At 42.8% G+C, this 15,870-nt stretch overlaps 1 non-coding gene across 1 annotated transcript; it reads right to left on the reverse strand.

Moving 5' to 3' along the window:
- Positions 1 to 15,106: 15,106 nt before the first annotated feature.
- On the reverse strand, positions 15,107 to 15,208 carry LOC129014935 (small nucleolar RNA U13). Its single transcript, XR_008494452.1, has one exon. It is a non-coding gene; the product is annotated as a small nucleolar RNA U13 (small nucleolar RNA).
- Positions 15,209 to 15,870: the final 662 nt, after the last annotated feature.

The raw sequence follows: 15,870 nt of genomic DNA on the forward strand, positions 1-15,870 counted from the left end.
GCCAAACAATTTTCTATGATGATTTTTCAGATACAGACAATAAACTTATGGACAGAAAAAAAAAAAGATTAAAAAGCTTTCCAAGACTCTAGAGAAAGATTTCCAGACCCTAGGTCCTAGTTAAAGGTTAGATATAGATTGAAGGAAACACTCCTGTTTGGAGGTGCAATTCCACTCGTAGCATGGAGCTTAAAATGTATATAAGCACTAGAAAAAAACTTGTAACTTTGAGTTGGTATGGTGAGTTACTCTGGCCTTCTCCCTGTAACCAGCTGCAGAAATAAACTCCCTTCTTTCCCAGACCTTGTTCTTTCCAGGAACAAATCCTCTGCCACTTGGTAACAAGGATGGCTTTTCCTCCAATTTCCAATAAGATATTCCTCATTTCCATCTAAGACTTCATCAGAATGGCCTTTACTGTCCATATTTTTTCCAACATTCTGTTCACAACCACCTAGATAATCTCAAAGACGGAGGCTTTCTCTATGGCTTTTCATCTTCTTCTGAAGCCTCACCAGAATCGCCTTAATGCATGGCAAACGAGCCTTCTTCAAGCATGCACTTCCAAACCCTTCCAGCCTCTACCCATTACTCAGTTCCAAAGCAGCCTTTACATTTTTAGGTATTTGTTATAGCAACACCACCACTTCTCAGTACCAATTTCTATCTTAGTCAGTTGTGCTGCTAAGCATAACATCTGAGACTAGGAAATCTATAAAGAACAGAAATTTGTTTCTCACAGTTCTGGAGTCAGGAAGTCCAATTATGCCATCAAGTCACTGGCATAATTGGTGTCTGGTAAGAGCTGTTCTTTCTTTCTTCCTTCCTTCCTTCCTTCCTTTCTTTCTCTTTCTTTTTTTTTTTTTTTTTTTTTTGAGATGGAGTCTAGCTCTGTTGCCCAGGCTGGAGTGCAGCGGTACAATCTTGACTCACCACAACCTCCACCTCCTGGGTTCAAGCGATTCTCCTGCCTCAGCCTCCTGAGTAGCTGGCATTACAGGTGCCCACCACCATGCCCAGCTAATTTTTGTATTTTTAGTAGAGATAGGGTTTCACTGTGTTGGCCAGGCTGGTCTCGAATTCCTGACCTCGTGATCTGCCCACCTTGGCCTCCCAAAGTGCTGGGATTACAAGCGTGGGCCACTGCGCCTGGCCTACTTTGTTCTTTCAAGGTAGTGTCTTGTCAAGGCGTGGTGGCTTATGCCTATAGTGCCAGCATTTTGGGAGGCTGAGGTTGGAGGATCACTTGAGCCCAGGAGTTTAAGACCAGCCTGGGCAACATCCTATTGCACTGAATATTACATTTCAACATGATTTTTATTTTTTTTTTTGAGATGGAGTCTCGCTCTGTCACCCAGGCTGGAGTGTAGTGGTGAGATCTTGGCTCACTGCAAGCTCCGCCTCCCGGGTTCACGCCATTCTCCTGCCTCAGCCTCCCGAGTAGCTGGGACTACAGGTGCCCACCACCACACCTGGCTAACTTTTTTGTATTTTTAGTAGAGACGGAGTTTCACCATGTTAGCCAGGATGGTCTCAATCTCCTGACCTTGTGATCCACCTGCCTTGGCCTCCTAAAGTGCTGGGATTACAGGCATGAGCCACGACACTGGGCCTCAACTTGAATTTTTGAGAGGGCACCATCATTAGAACCATAGCAGTGGGAATTATTCCCTGGATACTTGGCCTGGAAGTCCTTCCTCCATAGGTATTATTCCCTGACTTCTTGGGCTGCAAATCTCTTATTCCTAGCTCTATTTAAGACTGCTCCATTCTCTATATTGGATTCTGCTTCTCTCTTGGGATGTTCTCTGTCATCTGACTCCCCTCTTCTCAAATCCCTGCTAATGATATGCTTTGCTGACTCTGTCCACCTCTTTTTTGGCATTATTTTACCCTTCAGTTCTCTTGCATCCTTTGATATTTCCCCCTTCAAGCTCCCACCTGCTTTGTCCTTCCTCCCTCTGCCCTCCCCTGCCAGCCTTTTATGTCCTCCAGTCCCGCAATCACTTGAACTTTAGGGCCCTCTTCTCCTAAGGGACGGAAGATCCTGCAAAATCAACTACCTGAGTCAGAAAAGAAAAAAAGCTAATTAGAAATAGACTGGATGACAACTTCTAGATGTCTGCTCAGCCATTCACCTAAAATTTAGTTAATAGCCTCCATAAGAATGACCTCTGATAATAGGCACTTACACCCCCTTGAGTCTCTGTAAATAATGCCCCCAAATATGGCACTTCAGAAATTGAGATAATAGATGCAGGAAGCACACTCTTTGACCTCTTCCCCCTGAAGTGGGTCATAAAAGAATTTGTCTGACCTACCTCCCCTGAAAGTAGGTCATAAATTCCTCATTCAAGAGGGGTCCTTTTCTATACCCAGAGACCAAGAAGAATCTGAACAGATCTTGCTAAGTTCTCCTCAGATTATTGCCACTAGGTCGTATCCATTTGTTTTCCAATCACACATTTGCATAGCTCTCTGTAAAAATAGATTTTTCCAGCCACGCACGGTGGCTCATGTCTGTAATCCCAGCACTTTGGGAGGTCAAGGTGGGTGAATCGGTTGAACTCCAGAGTTCAAGACCAGCCTGGGCAACAAGGCAAAACCCCATCTCTACAAAAACAAAACAAAACAAAAATTAGCCAGATGTGGTGGCACCCACCTGTAGTCCCAGCTACTTGGGAGACTGAGGTGGAGTATGGCTTGAGCCCAGGGAGGTGGAGGTTGAAGTGACCTGAGATCGTGTCACTGAACTCCACGCAGGGTGACAAAGCCAGACCTTGTCTCAATTAAAAAAAACAAAAAACAAACGAAAACAAAAACAAAAACAAAAAACAAACAAACGAAAACAAAAACAAAAACAAAAAAACCCAGGGTTCTCCCTGGTTCTTTTGATCTTCATTTCTAAAAGCTCCCATGTCACATAATACTTTCAGTAACTACATTTGATATGATTTTTTCTTATTAATATGTCTTTTGTTATAGGAGTCTCACTCATTAACCTTGTAATGGGTGATGAAAATACATTACTTTTTTGTTCCTACAATTTCAAATAAATCACCTTTGTGTCTGTTGCTGGGTGGGCCACTCAGGAAGTTCACCAGAACACTGGATGTCATCACCAAAGACACACAAACTGTAAACTAGGAAAACTCATTAGACTGTCACTGCCTTCCTAACTTCACCATCTAAAGATAAGCTCAAGTCTAAACAATCTTGACTGGCTGATTTCTGGACTCAGAAGCTGAGTTTACAGTTTATTCCAAATATTAATCTTTGTTTTTCTTTTATTTTCACATAAACTAAGCTGCTCTCATTAAAAGCCTGACAGCTACGACCACCTAGCACTTACCTTCTACCAAGTCCCAACAAATGTTACAGCTGGTTCTTAATGAACAAAAGGCAACTCAACAACAACAACAACAACAAAAATTGACTAACATTATTCAAATGAAAGAATGTGTCTTTTTTTTTTTTTTTGAGATGGAGTCTCACTCTGTCACCCAGGCTGGAGTGCAGTGCTTGATCTTGGCTCACTGCAGCCTCCGCCTCCCGGGTTCAGAAGACTCTCCTGCCTCAGCCTCCTGAGCAGCTAGGACTACAGGTGCACGCCATCACACCCAGCTAATTTTTGTATATTTAGTAGAGACGGGTTTCACCATATTGGCCAGGCTGATCTCGAACTCCTGACCTCATAATCCCCCCATCTCGGCCTCCCAAAGTGCTGGAATTACAGGTGTGAGCCACCGCACCCGGCCCTCCCTGTTATTTTTTAACATCCATCTTAAAATCGGGTGAGATTTCTGAGCCAGTCAAGGAAGTGTTCTTGAGCTAATTTGGTGGATTTAATTTTTAATTTTTTTTTTTTTTTTGAAACGGAGTCTTGCTCTCTCATCCAGCCTGGAGTGCAGTGGCAGGATCTCAGCTCACTGCAACCTCTGAATTCTGGGTTCAAGCGATTCTCCTGCCTCAGCCTCTTAAGTAGCTGGGATTACAGGCACGTGCCACCATGCCCAGCTAATTTTTTTTTTTGAGACGGAGTCTTGCCCTGTCGCCCAGGCTCGAGGGCAGTGGCGCGATCTCGGATCACTGCAAGCTCCGCCCCCCGGGTTCACGCTATTCTCCTGCCTCAGCCTCAAGAGTAGCAGATGCTCAGCTAATTTTTATATTTTTAGTAGAGACAGGGTTTCACCATGTTGGCAAGGCTAGTCTTGAACTCCTGACCTCAAGTGATCCTCCCAAAATGCTGGGATTACAGAAGTGAGCCACCGTGCCCAGCCAGGATTTTCTTTCTTTCTTTTCTTTTCTTTTTTTTTCCAAGGGGGAGTCTTGCTCTGTTGCCCAGGATGGAGTGCAGTGGTCCGATCTTGGCTCACTGCAACCTCTGCCTCCCAGGTTCATGTGATTCTCCTGCTTCAGCCTCCTGAGTAGCTGGGATTACAGGCGTGCAGCACCATACCTGGCTAATTTTTGTATTTTTAGTAGAGACGGGGTTTCACCATGTTGGCCAGGCAGGTCTTGAGCTCCTAACCTCAGGTGATCCACCTGCCTCAGCCTCCCAAAGTGCTAGGATTACAAGCATTAGCCACTGTGGCCGGCCTGAACAGATTTTCTAATAAAATATGAACTATGCATGTGTGCCATTAAAACACACTCCTGTACATCCATGTTTGTAATTGAAATCAGCCTAATAGTGTTCTCACCAACTGTTAACTGTAGTATGTGGTATTAAAAGTGGTTATGGGGCCAGGCTTCCCTGCATTTTTACTGTGCATTATCCTGAATTGTGTTCCCTCACACACTGCAGCAAAACATAGCATTGTTTCAGTTTTGAAATATATTTTAAAAAAATTCCTGCTGAAATGAACTTAGTAATTTCTATGTTTTTACCTATCTTTTTCCTTTTTCTTGCTCTGATCTTTTTTTTTTTTTTTTTTTTTTTTTTGAGACAGGACTTTGCTCTGTAGCCCAGGCTGGAATGCAGTGGCCAGACCTCAGCTCTGCTCACTGCAACTGCTACTTCCTGGGCTCAGGTGATCTTCCCACCTCAGCCTCCCAAATATCTGGGACCACAGGCATGCACCACCACACACAGCAATTTTTTTTGTATGTTTTTGTAGAGATGGGGTTTATCCACATTGCCCAAGCTGGTCTCGAACTCCTGGACTCAAGTGATTCGCCCTTCTCTGCCTCCAAAGTGATGGGATTACAAGTGTGAGCCACCGCGCTTGGCCCTGACCTTTCTTCTTCCAGCTTTCTGGGACTATCTCTCCCATTAAAACTCAGTAGTAGCCCTAGCAGCTGCTTGTACCAACATTCTGTAAGCTTTTTCATGGCCTCTTATTTTCTTGATACCAGATGGTTCCACAATCCTGAATCCTATAAACCAAATGAAGTTTCCATTGGAAAGCATGAATGGAACCTGTGCTGAAACATTCAAGGACTGATTTGGGATCCTGCATAGAGTGGTGTGAGTGGATGAAAAGAATGATGCAAGTTTTTGACCGTTTTCCTTGCAACCATTTCCTTTGGCCCTTAGGATGTTTTGTTTTTGTTTTTGTTTTTGTTTTTTCTCTGTTTTGTTTTGTGTTCATGTTTTTCTCTGCCAAACCCTCTACACTTTTGCCTGTATAGGCTCTTTCTCTAAAGCCAAAACTTTGGGTTAACCACTTTTCAGACACTGGGAAACCAAAATTCTCAATTTACAGTCATATCTGTGGCATCCCTATTAGGAAGCTGCAAACTGTAGCTAATGAATGTATCTAAATACATACAAAATCAAAGAATTAATGTGCCATTAAGTATCCTCAACATCCATCCCCAGCATATGCTTTCAGATTGACTCAGGTAAATAAAACAATCTCTATCTGTGGTTCTGAGAGGTGAAGCCAGCTGGGCTTCTGGGTTGGGTGGGGACTTGGAAAACTTTTCTGTCTAGCTAAAGGATTGTAAACACAATCAGTGCTCTGTGTCTAGCTAAAGGTTTGTAAACGCACCAATCAGCACTCTGTAAAAATGGATCAGTCAGCACTCTGTAAAATGAACCAATCAGCAGGACACGGGTGGGGCCAAATAAGGGAATAAAAGCTGGCCACCCGAGCCAGCAGTGGCAACCCACTGGGGTGCCTTTCCACGCTGTGGAAGCATTGTTCTTTTGCTCTTTGCAATAAATCTTGCTGCTGCTCACTCTTTCGGTCCACACTACCTTTATGAGCTTGTAACGCTTGTAACACTGCAAAGGTCTGCAGCTTCACTCCTGAAGCCTGTGAGACCAATAACCCACCTGGAGGAAGGAACAGCTCTGGACTGAGAGCTGTAACACCGACTGGAAAGGTCTGTGGCTTTACTCCTGAAGTCAGCAAGATCACGAACCCACCAGAAGGAAGAAACTCTGGACACATCTGAACATCTGAAGGAACAAACTCTGGACACACCATCTTTAAGAACTGTAACACTCACCGCCAGGGTCTGCGGCTTCATTCTTGAAGTCAGCAAGACCAAGAACCCACTGGAAGGAATGAATTGCAGACAGTTCCTGAAATATTTCATCATCTGTTCATACTTAGTTTCTTTCCTGGAAGAAAAATCCATTTTTTCTTCCCTGATATATATTTTTTTAAGTTACTGCTATTTATTCTTGTCTCTAGTCATAACTTTCTTCCTCCAGATAGCATTCCCTGACCACTTAAATTTCAACTACATTCCTATACATCTGGAATTCCCCAGTAGAATGCATAGTCTAAATCACAAATTTTCTATCCAGAAGTAGTTGCTTGTTTGTCTGAATTCCCAATTCACAGATGCCTCAAGTACAGGAAGAAAGCTGAATCTTTCATTCACCTCTCCATGATCACTCAAATTCTGTTCACAAAAATGCAGTGGAAATGCTATTTCCATTTTCCCCTCCGGAAATTAGGAACAATTAAGCATTTATGCAATACCATTCTGAAGTCCAAAAATAATATTAGATCTTGTCTTACGTTACAATTTCTTAGTTTCTCTTATTTACATAGAAGGAAAAGAACTTGTCTTGCTTATCTGTTCCTCCTCATTTCTTCCTCCACAACCCCATTTACAACTCTATGAACAGATCATTCTGATTCCTTTGTAATCGGTGCGCCATGTCCCTTCTCGCCTCATTACACTTGTGAATTTTTCTGATTTGCATGTCCTTTCCTTCCTATGTTCTGTGCACTTGAAATCTGAATTTGCCCTTGAAAATTTAACTTAGTCATTATTTTACTTCAGAAACTGATGTTGACTCCTTATGTTGTTTAAAGATAGTTAATCTTCTTTATTCTCGGGTTACATATTTGCAAATATGCCCACTCACTAAAGTTTATGTGTAACTTCAAAATCAATACCCGCGGTACTTTTGTGGTCATGCAGAGTGGCAGCAATTTTGTCACCAACTGAGCATATTCCCAGGTAAGGTAGAACACGATGACATTCTTTTTTGTCTCAGTCATACAAACAAGTGTTCTTTTCATGGTCCGTATAGTATCACTCTGCAAATGTGAATTGACTTAGGGTTGAAAGCTAGGTAGGCATCTGTTGAACATTTGACTATCAGACTCGGAACTTTTCTTCATATAGAGATCAAACAATACTCTAAGTACGCTTCTCATCTATTTCATTCTAGGGACCCTGTGATCAGTTAGCTACCACCAAAGTCTTCTGTTTGCCAAAACATTCTGATTACTGGTACATCCCTCACTGGCCTTTAAAACAAATTGTACATTGTGTCTTTGGCAAAGTTATCACATGAGCAAGATGGTTGAGCCTTCTTCCTCTACCTAAGACGGCAATACCAAGGAATACATCTAACCAAGGAGATGAAAGATCTCTACCGGGAGAACTACAAAATAAATCTTTTTTTAAAAAATTTTTTGAGACAGGGTCTGGCTGTGTTGCCCAGGCTGGACTGCAGTTGCATGATCACAGCTCACTGCACCCTCAACCTCTGGGGCTCAAGTGATCCTCTGATCTCAGCCCCCCAAGTAGCTGGGACTACAAGTGCACCACTCTCCCTGGCTAATTTATTTATTTATTTTTTGTAGATACAAGGTCTCATTATGTTGCCCAAACCGGTCTTAAATTTATGGACTCGTGTTATCCTCCTGCCTTGGCTTCCAAAGTGCTGGGATTATAGGTGTGAGCCACATGCCTACAGCACAATAAATCTTGAATCCCCAGTAACAGCACTGAGATTAATTAACCCAATCTACTGTTATATTTTGTCCTCCTTAGTATAACGACCTTAGAATGTTCTTCCAACATTCCCCAGGTTTCTTCCAATATGTGTCACAATTCCTTTTGTATGTAGCTGTTTCCTACAGGTCATAGTGTGTACCTATCCCTTAGGAATAGGTTGCTATTCAATCCTAGTTATGGGGTCTAGTCATGCTACTAGCAAAAAGTGATGATTTGTAGGGGACTTTTAGAAAAATGGGCATCCCCTTTAATGGAATCTAACCCAGCGTTTGTGCAGAGGAAAGATATTTTTTTCAAACAATAGAGAGAAGCTACTTAAACTGGTAAGAAAGGCTCAGCCTGACTTTCTGTTTCCAGATGGTCAGTTTCAACTGAGTCTAAACAGATTCCCCCATTCCAAGTTTCCGGATCTCATTCTTGGTTTTGATATTTAACAATATCAGCCCTGCAGCTACAACAAATGAATTTCCTTTATAGTCGCCATGGAAGTTCTCAGGTTTTCAAACCGTGGCTTGAACTGAGAATTAAGGAACCTAAGCTTGTTATTTTCTGTTCATAATCACTCAAGGACCCTCAACTGAATCCATTCCACCCCACAGTCCTTACAGTTATCTTGACTACCATAACATTCAGTGCAGCAGTCACTTGGGCTCCCAAGGCACGTGTTTCAGTTGGCACTTTGCCACAATCAACCACAGGTCATTGCTTGATTAATTGTGATACCACCGCATGTCGTAGGTTACTAGTATCCCATTGCACATTGACAAGGAGCTGTGGAATGTGCTCAAACATAAAGGAATGACCAACACAACTTCCCAGATTCATCTCTGTGGAAATATCTCTTGGAAAAATGCCAGCATTAATTCTTTCAGTGAGGGTCCAATCAGGAGGCAGACAAAACACAAGAATTTGAGGAGGGAATGTTTGAAATGGACATTTATTTACTATAAGTGGATTGCAATCCAGAGCTTGTTAGAGGCTACACAGAATAGTCACAGTGTGTGGCACCAGTGGAACTTTCCAGAAATCTTCCCGCTTAGGTGCCAGGGAAAGGTGTTCACAGGTAGGTGTCTTACTGGAAGCACTACACTAGAAACCACCTCAGGGTAGGGGATATAGGAAGTGGCTGACCACTAGTGCTGCTGACTGTCATGCATTGTAGGAGCCTGATGCTAGAAAAGCCATTGTTGCTGCAGGATTGCTCATGCATACTGTAGAAACCTAGTGCTGGAGAAAGGTATGCATGCTATGGGAAACGGCTGAGAGACCACAGTGGAATCAGAAAGGAAAATCTCTTTTTACAATGTCCAACCACCTTCAACTACTGACAAAGCTTACTATTGCAACACAATATATTTTTAAGGATATCTGACTCAATTTTCACAGAGCAGGCAATGAATGATTAATTTTGATCTAAAAGGCAACAGCTTATTAATTGGCACACAGTTCTTTTAATTAAAGGAATAATAAAAAATTAAAATATATCTTCAAACATAGTGATGGTATTTACAATATTTTAAACAGATCATTGATTTTTCCATTGATGTTTGTAATAGAAAATGTTGGGAGAAAAGCTGAGTGTTGGGAGAGAATTTGAGGCAGGGCCTGCATGTCTGACATAATGTAAAAGAGTCTTGAAACGTGTCTGGGGTCCAGGGTCTAAAACCCCTTGTGGCCTTTGGAATGTGTCTAGACTTGCTGGCTCCTTGCTTCTAGCACTCCCATTATCTCAAGTAGCCATATGTTTCAAAGAAAATGCTAAACCATCACAGCTGTAGCTCATTTGCTTGATACACCGCTTCCTTTCAACCCCCACAGCCTCACCACCTGTTTCTTTGTTTGATCACCAATAAATAGCATGGGGTCGCAGAGCTTGGGGCCTTTGCAGCCTCCATACTAGCATTGGCCCCTGGTCCCAGTTTCTCTCTTAACTTGTCTTTTCTCATTCCTTTGACTCCGTGGGACTTCGTCGCCCCCACGGCCTGGTGTTGGGTCCGATCACCCCAACAGAAAACACTTAATTTTGATTCATACATTAAAGTCAGATTAAATTGATAGTTGAGTTTGTAATAACACATTTTTCACCTGAACTCTGAGCTTCTTTCGTCATACACAATTCAAAGTGGTTCACCCCTTTATACTTTCAATATATACTACTATATACTACTTTTTTTTTTTTTTTTTTTTTTTTTTTTTAGACAGATCTCACTGTAGCCAGGATGGAGTGCAGTGGTGTGATGTTGGCTCACTGCAACCTCTGCCTCCCGGGTTCAAGTGATTCTCCTGCCTCACTCTCCTGAGTAGCTGGGACTACAGGAGCCCGCCACCATGCCCAGCTAATTTTTGTATTTTTAGTAGAGACGGAGTTTCACCACGTTAGCCAGGATGGTTTCGATCTCTTGACCTCGTGATCCGCCTGCCTCAGCCTCCCAAAGTGCTGGGATTACAGGCATAAGCCACCACGCCTAGCTCAATATATACTACTTATGTGCCAATGAGGCCGATGAAATGACCTACATGATGTGAACTGATCAAAACAGACTATTTTTTTTAAAAAAGCTTGCATTTTTGCTCAGAAATGTTTGTCTCTGTTTTTTTGTTTTTGTTTTTGTTTTTTTTCCAGGTACTTCTCCCACAAGACTCATACATGTCAGCATTTTTGCCCCTATGGTGTTAGCAGTCCAACTGAGTAATTGCCATTGATAAGAGGGAATTTAGATACCATTTACCAAGAAAATGCTCTTGTAGTGCCTATTTGATCTTCCTAACACTAAAGGGAAGACAGAGTGTAGTTCTACATATTTAGCAACTTTTTTATTTGTGTATTAATACATTAATACAGGATGTATTAGTTGATTCTCAGCCTGCTAATAAAGATGTATCTGAGACTGGGTAATTTATAAAGAAAGAGGTTTAATGGACTCACAGTTCCACATGGCTAGGAAGCCCTCACCATCATGGAGGAAAGCAAAGGAGAAGCAAAGGCACATCTTACATGGTGGCAGGCAAGAGCACTTGTGCAGGGGAACTCCCATTTATAAAACCATCAGATCTAATGAGACTTATTCACTACCAAGAGAACAGTATAGGGGAAACCACCCCCCCATGATTCAATTGTCTCCACCTGGCCCTGCCCTTGACACATGGGATTATAAGTCGAAGTGAGATTTGGGTGGGGACACAGCCAAACCACATCACAAGGTCTCACTTTGTCATCCATTCTGGAGTGCAGTGTGTGATCATAGCTCACTGTAACCACGAACTCCAGGGCTAAAGAAATCTTCCCATTCAGCCTCCAGAATAGCTAGGACTACAAGCACACACCACCACACTCGGCTAATTTTTTAATTTTGTAGAGACAGGGTCTTGCTACGTTGCTCAGGCTAGTCTCAAACTCCTGGCCTCAAGTGATTCCCCCCACCTTGGTTTCCCAAGATGCTGGGATTACGGGTGTGAGCCACCACATCCAGTCAACTTAGCAGTTTACAACAATGTAAATATATTATCTCCATTCCTGTGGGTCAGTGGGCACAGGTTAGCTGGATTTTCAGGTGAAATATTTCACAGGGATTCAGTCAAGGTGTCAGTGGCCTGTATTACATTTTTGTTTTTGTTTTTGTTTATTTTAGACAGAGTCTGGCCCTCACTCAGGCTGGAGTGCAGAAGGGTGATTTTGACTCACTGCAACCTCTGCCTCCCGAACCCAAACCATCCTTTCACCTCAGTCTCCTGAGTAGCTAGGACTACAGGTGCATGCCACTGTGCCAGGGTAAGTTTTGTATTTTGCTATAGAGATGAAGTTTTACCATGTTGCCCAGGCTGGTCTCAAACTCCTGGGCTCAAGCAATCTACCCACCTCAGCCTCCCAAAGTGATGGGATTACAGGCGTGAACCACTGTGCGCAGACTCTGTGTTACTTTTTAAGCTCATTTGCTTGTTGGCAGAATTCATTTTACAATGGCTATAGAATTCATGGCAGCTTGCTTCTTCAAAGGCAACAATGAAGAGACAGAGTCTTTTCTATTTTGTCTGACATCAGGGAAGGCCTAGGAGCCATTTTTTTTTTTTTTTAGACGGAGTCTCGCTCTGTTGCCCAGGCTGGAGTGCAGTGGCAGGATCTCGGCTCACTGCAAGCTCTACCTCCCAGGTTTACGCCTGCCTCAGTCTCCGGAGTAGCTGGAACTACAGGTGCCCGCCACCACGCCTGGCTACTTTTTTTGTATTTTTAGTAGAGATGAGATTTCACCGTGTTAGCCAGGGGAGTCTCTATCTCCTGACCTTGTGATCCGCCTAGGAGCCATTTTAAGTGGCTCATCTGATAAGGGGAGGTCTACATAGGCTATTCTGCCTTTTAATGAACTCAAAGCCAACTGATTACTTTAATTACATCTGCACTATATCTTCACTTTTGACATATAACATAGCATAAACACAGTAACGATATCCTTTGCCACATGCTATTGGCAGGTTCTTCCCACACCCGAGGAAACGGAATTGCATGAGAGTGACTAATTGTGGGTCACCCTAAGGTGTTTCCACTACTGTCACCATGCTTCAGGCACCACCTACTGTACCTTAGGGCCACATCATATCTTCCATCAGACCAGCTGGTAATTTCATGCTTCATCAAGTTTTTCCTGTTCTAACTTGGGTTGCAATTTTGCTTTGCTAAGGATATACCTAGAAAGAACAAATGTGTTCTGTGCATCTTTAACTTCTACCTAATAGCTTGCCCATGCAAGTAGAACTCAACATGAACCTTTCATAGCTGAATTATTATTAATATTATGTCTTAAGGTCTTACGTGGGAATAACACCTTTAATACAAACATAGTCCAAATCTGGCTTGAAAGACCTTGTTCTCATATATTCCTTTCCATGTGCATCGCTGTGAGTATGTGGTGTTCTGCAAATATAGAGTCTGTCTTGTCATTTCTACCCTTGGCTTAGGGCTGTACTGGAGCAAAGGATATTCAGGAAGGCTAAAAGTAGATGTAAACAAATCTTCAATATATGGACAAAGGATAAATTGCTACAGGGCTGGGAGAGAATGCAGAGTAACACAAAGAGAGTACCTTTGTAACGGCAGAATGTTTTCATACTGAGGTGTCTTGTTTATACTGTTTAGCATTCTTATCTCATGGGCCAGATATGTAACTGAGGCATGGGTGTTAAATGACCAGCAGCCATCAATTTCCAATACCAATTGCCATCTTTCATCTTGACCAGATTATGTGATGGCAATTTCAATTCTCTTTTTGACTCAGTCATCCAAAATTAAATGTTTGAGGTTAATCAGTTTTAAGATACTCATAGGGAATGTGTTGTCCGTGTGTGTGTGTGTGTGTGTGTGTGTGTGTGTGTGTTTGGGTGTATTTTTTCTGTAATGCTCTGACAATATATTCAGGACATGCCACCCCAAAATATGGAAACTGGCATAATGAATATTTTAAGCTGAAGGAATTTCAGAAACCAAATGTGTAGGAAGGACTTTCTCACCTTTCGCTGAAAGAGGTCATAAAACCTGGGAGGGGCTTTTTGACCTTCTGCTGAAACAAGTAATAAAACCCTCATGTGAGAGCTGCCACACTTTACCCAGAGGAAAAGATCTTTATCTCTGAAGACACAGGGACACTGAGAGGAATCTGAATGAATAGCCCTTGCTGTTTCCCCCAGTTTATTACACTTAGTTGACATCTTTTGGTCCCATTACATTTCTCCATGACTTTTCACTCTTCATCAAACCAGCAAAAAAACACTCAGGTTTAACTGCTTCTTTTGGGCTTAGTTTTCTTATGAAGATTCATGTCACATAAAACATACAGTAAATCAACTTGCATGATCTGTCTCTTGTTACAGGGGTACAAGAAAAGGAATGAGAAGGGTAGAAGTTTCTGGCAATGAGAAAGGGACAGCTGGGACGCTTCACTCTGGAGTCTACAGGTGGGATTCTGGAAAACAGACACAAGCCTGTGCAAGGTGAGAATTTTCACCAAAGTCAGCTCTCCCAGATCTCTGTCAGTAGTTCCTGGTCAAGAGAAGAAAGTAAAAACCCCTTGTCCCTTATTTTCCCAATGCAGATGGATAGGAAAAAAATTATAAAAATTCGTTATCTAGATTGTGACTGTAGTTTGATTTTGTGGTACCTATTGGTTATTGATCCTGTCCTTCCCAGGAGCAGCTATTGCTTTTCTGTTTCTGTCATTTTGTGTCAAGAATTTGGCTTGGTTTCGGCCGGGCACGGTGGCTCACGCCTGTAATCCCAGCACTTTGGGAGGCCGAGGTGGGCGGATCACGAGGTCAGGAGATCGAGACCATCCTGGCTAACATGGTGAAACCCTGTCTCTACTAAAAATACAAAAAATGAGCCAGGCATGGTGGTAGGCGCCTGTAATCCCAGCTACTCGGGAGGCTGAGGCAGGAGAATGGCGTGAACCTGGGAGGCAGAGCTTGCAGTGAGCCGAAATCGCACCACTGCACTCCAGCCTGGGCGACAGAGCGAGACTCTGTCTCAAAAAAAAAAGAATTTGGCTTGGTTTTCCACTTGACGGGGCATACAAGTTGTTGGTTCTTGTGTGTGCAAGCAGCCAACCATCAGGTTGGGGGGCTATGGGAATACAGCTGGACAGACATGTGGGTTGCAACCCATTTGCAGCTAACATCTATTGCCAGCTCTCAGGGGTATTATCTAGGCCTGCCTTTCTTTTGGCTATCTTTGAGAGTGGTTTGGCATCTTTAGAGGGCTGCATATTTTACACCCTCTTTGAAGATGCCTCTGCATTCATGGGTAAGTCATAAAAGGCTTATGGATTGGGTTTTTTTCCTTTTTCTTTCAGTTTTTGTTTTCTTATTTTTTACCTTTCTCCACCTTTTTCTCTTTTCCTTTTTGTCATGTCAGACACGTAATGATGTCATAACAAGGACTGAGGGAGGCACATCTCACACCTGAATATGAAAACCCTATCACCATACTGATAAAGAACTATGAAAGAATCTACGGATTTTGGTTCCAAGTCACTTGTAACAGGTACATTTTTGTTTTTAATGGGAATGTACTATCAGGAATATTTACCTTGTCTCTTGACCAAAACCTGATATTTGAAAAAAATTATATATATCTGAGATGGTGTCTTGCTCTGTCACCCCGGCTGGAGTGCAGTGGCGCAATCACAGCTCACTGCAGCCTTGACCTCCTGGGCTCAGGTGATCCTCTCACCTCAGCCTCCTGAGTAGCTGGGACTACAGGAGCATGCCACCACATCCAGCTAATTTTGTTTATTTTTAGTAAAGATGAGGTCTCAATACGTTGCCCAGGCTGGTGTGGAACTCCTGGGCTCAACCAATCCTACTGCCTTAGGTTCCCAATGTGCTGGGATTACAGGCACGAGCCATGGCACCCAGCCTGAAAGGATTTTTTAAGACCTCTATGATCAATATTTGGCCTAATGGGAAGCTGATAGTTACAGACTTACAGGAAAAACTTTCTTTTCTTCTTTTCTGTTTTTTGTTTGTTTGTTTGTTTTGAGACAGAGTCTCACTCTGTCACCCAGGCTGGAGTGCAGTGGCTTGATTTTGGCTCACTGCAACCTCTGCCTCCCAGATTCAAGCAATTCTCCTGCCTCAGCCTCCAAATAACTGGGATTACAGACGTGCTCC

The sequence above is a fragment of the Pongo pygmaeus genome, chromosome 16, assembly GCF_028885625.2.
Source record: "Pongo pygmaeus isolate AG05252 chromosome 16, NHGRI_mPonPyg2-v2.0_pri, whole genome shotgun sequence".
NCBI classification, from domain to species: Eukaryota; Metazoa; Chordata; class Mammalia; order Primates; family Hominidae; genus Pongo; species Pongo pygmaeus.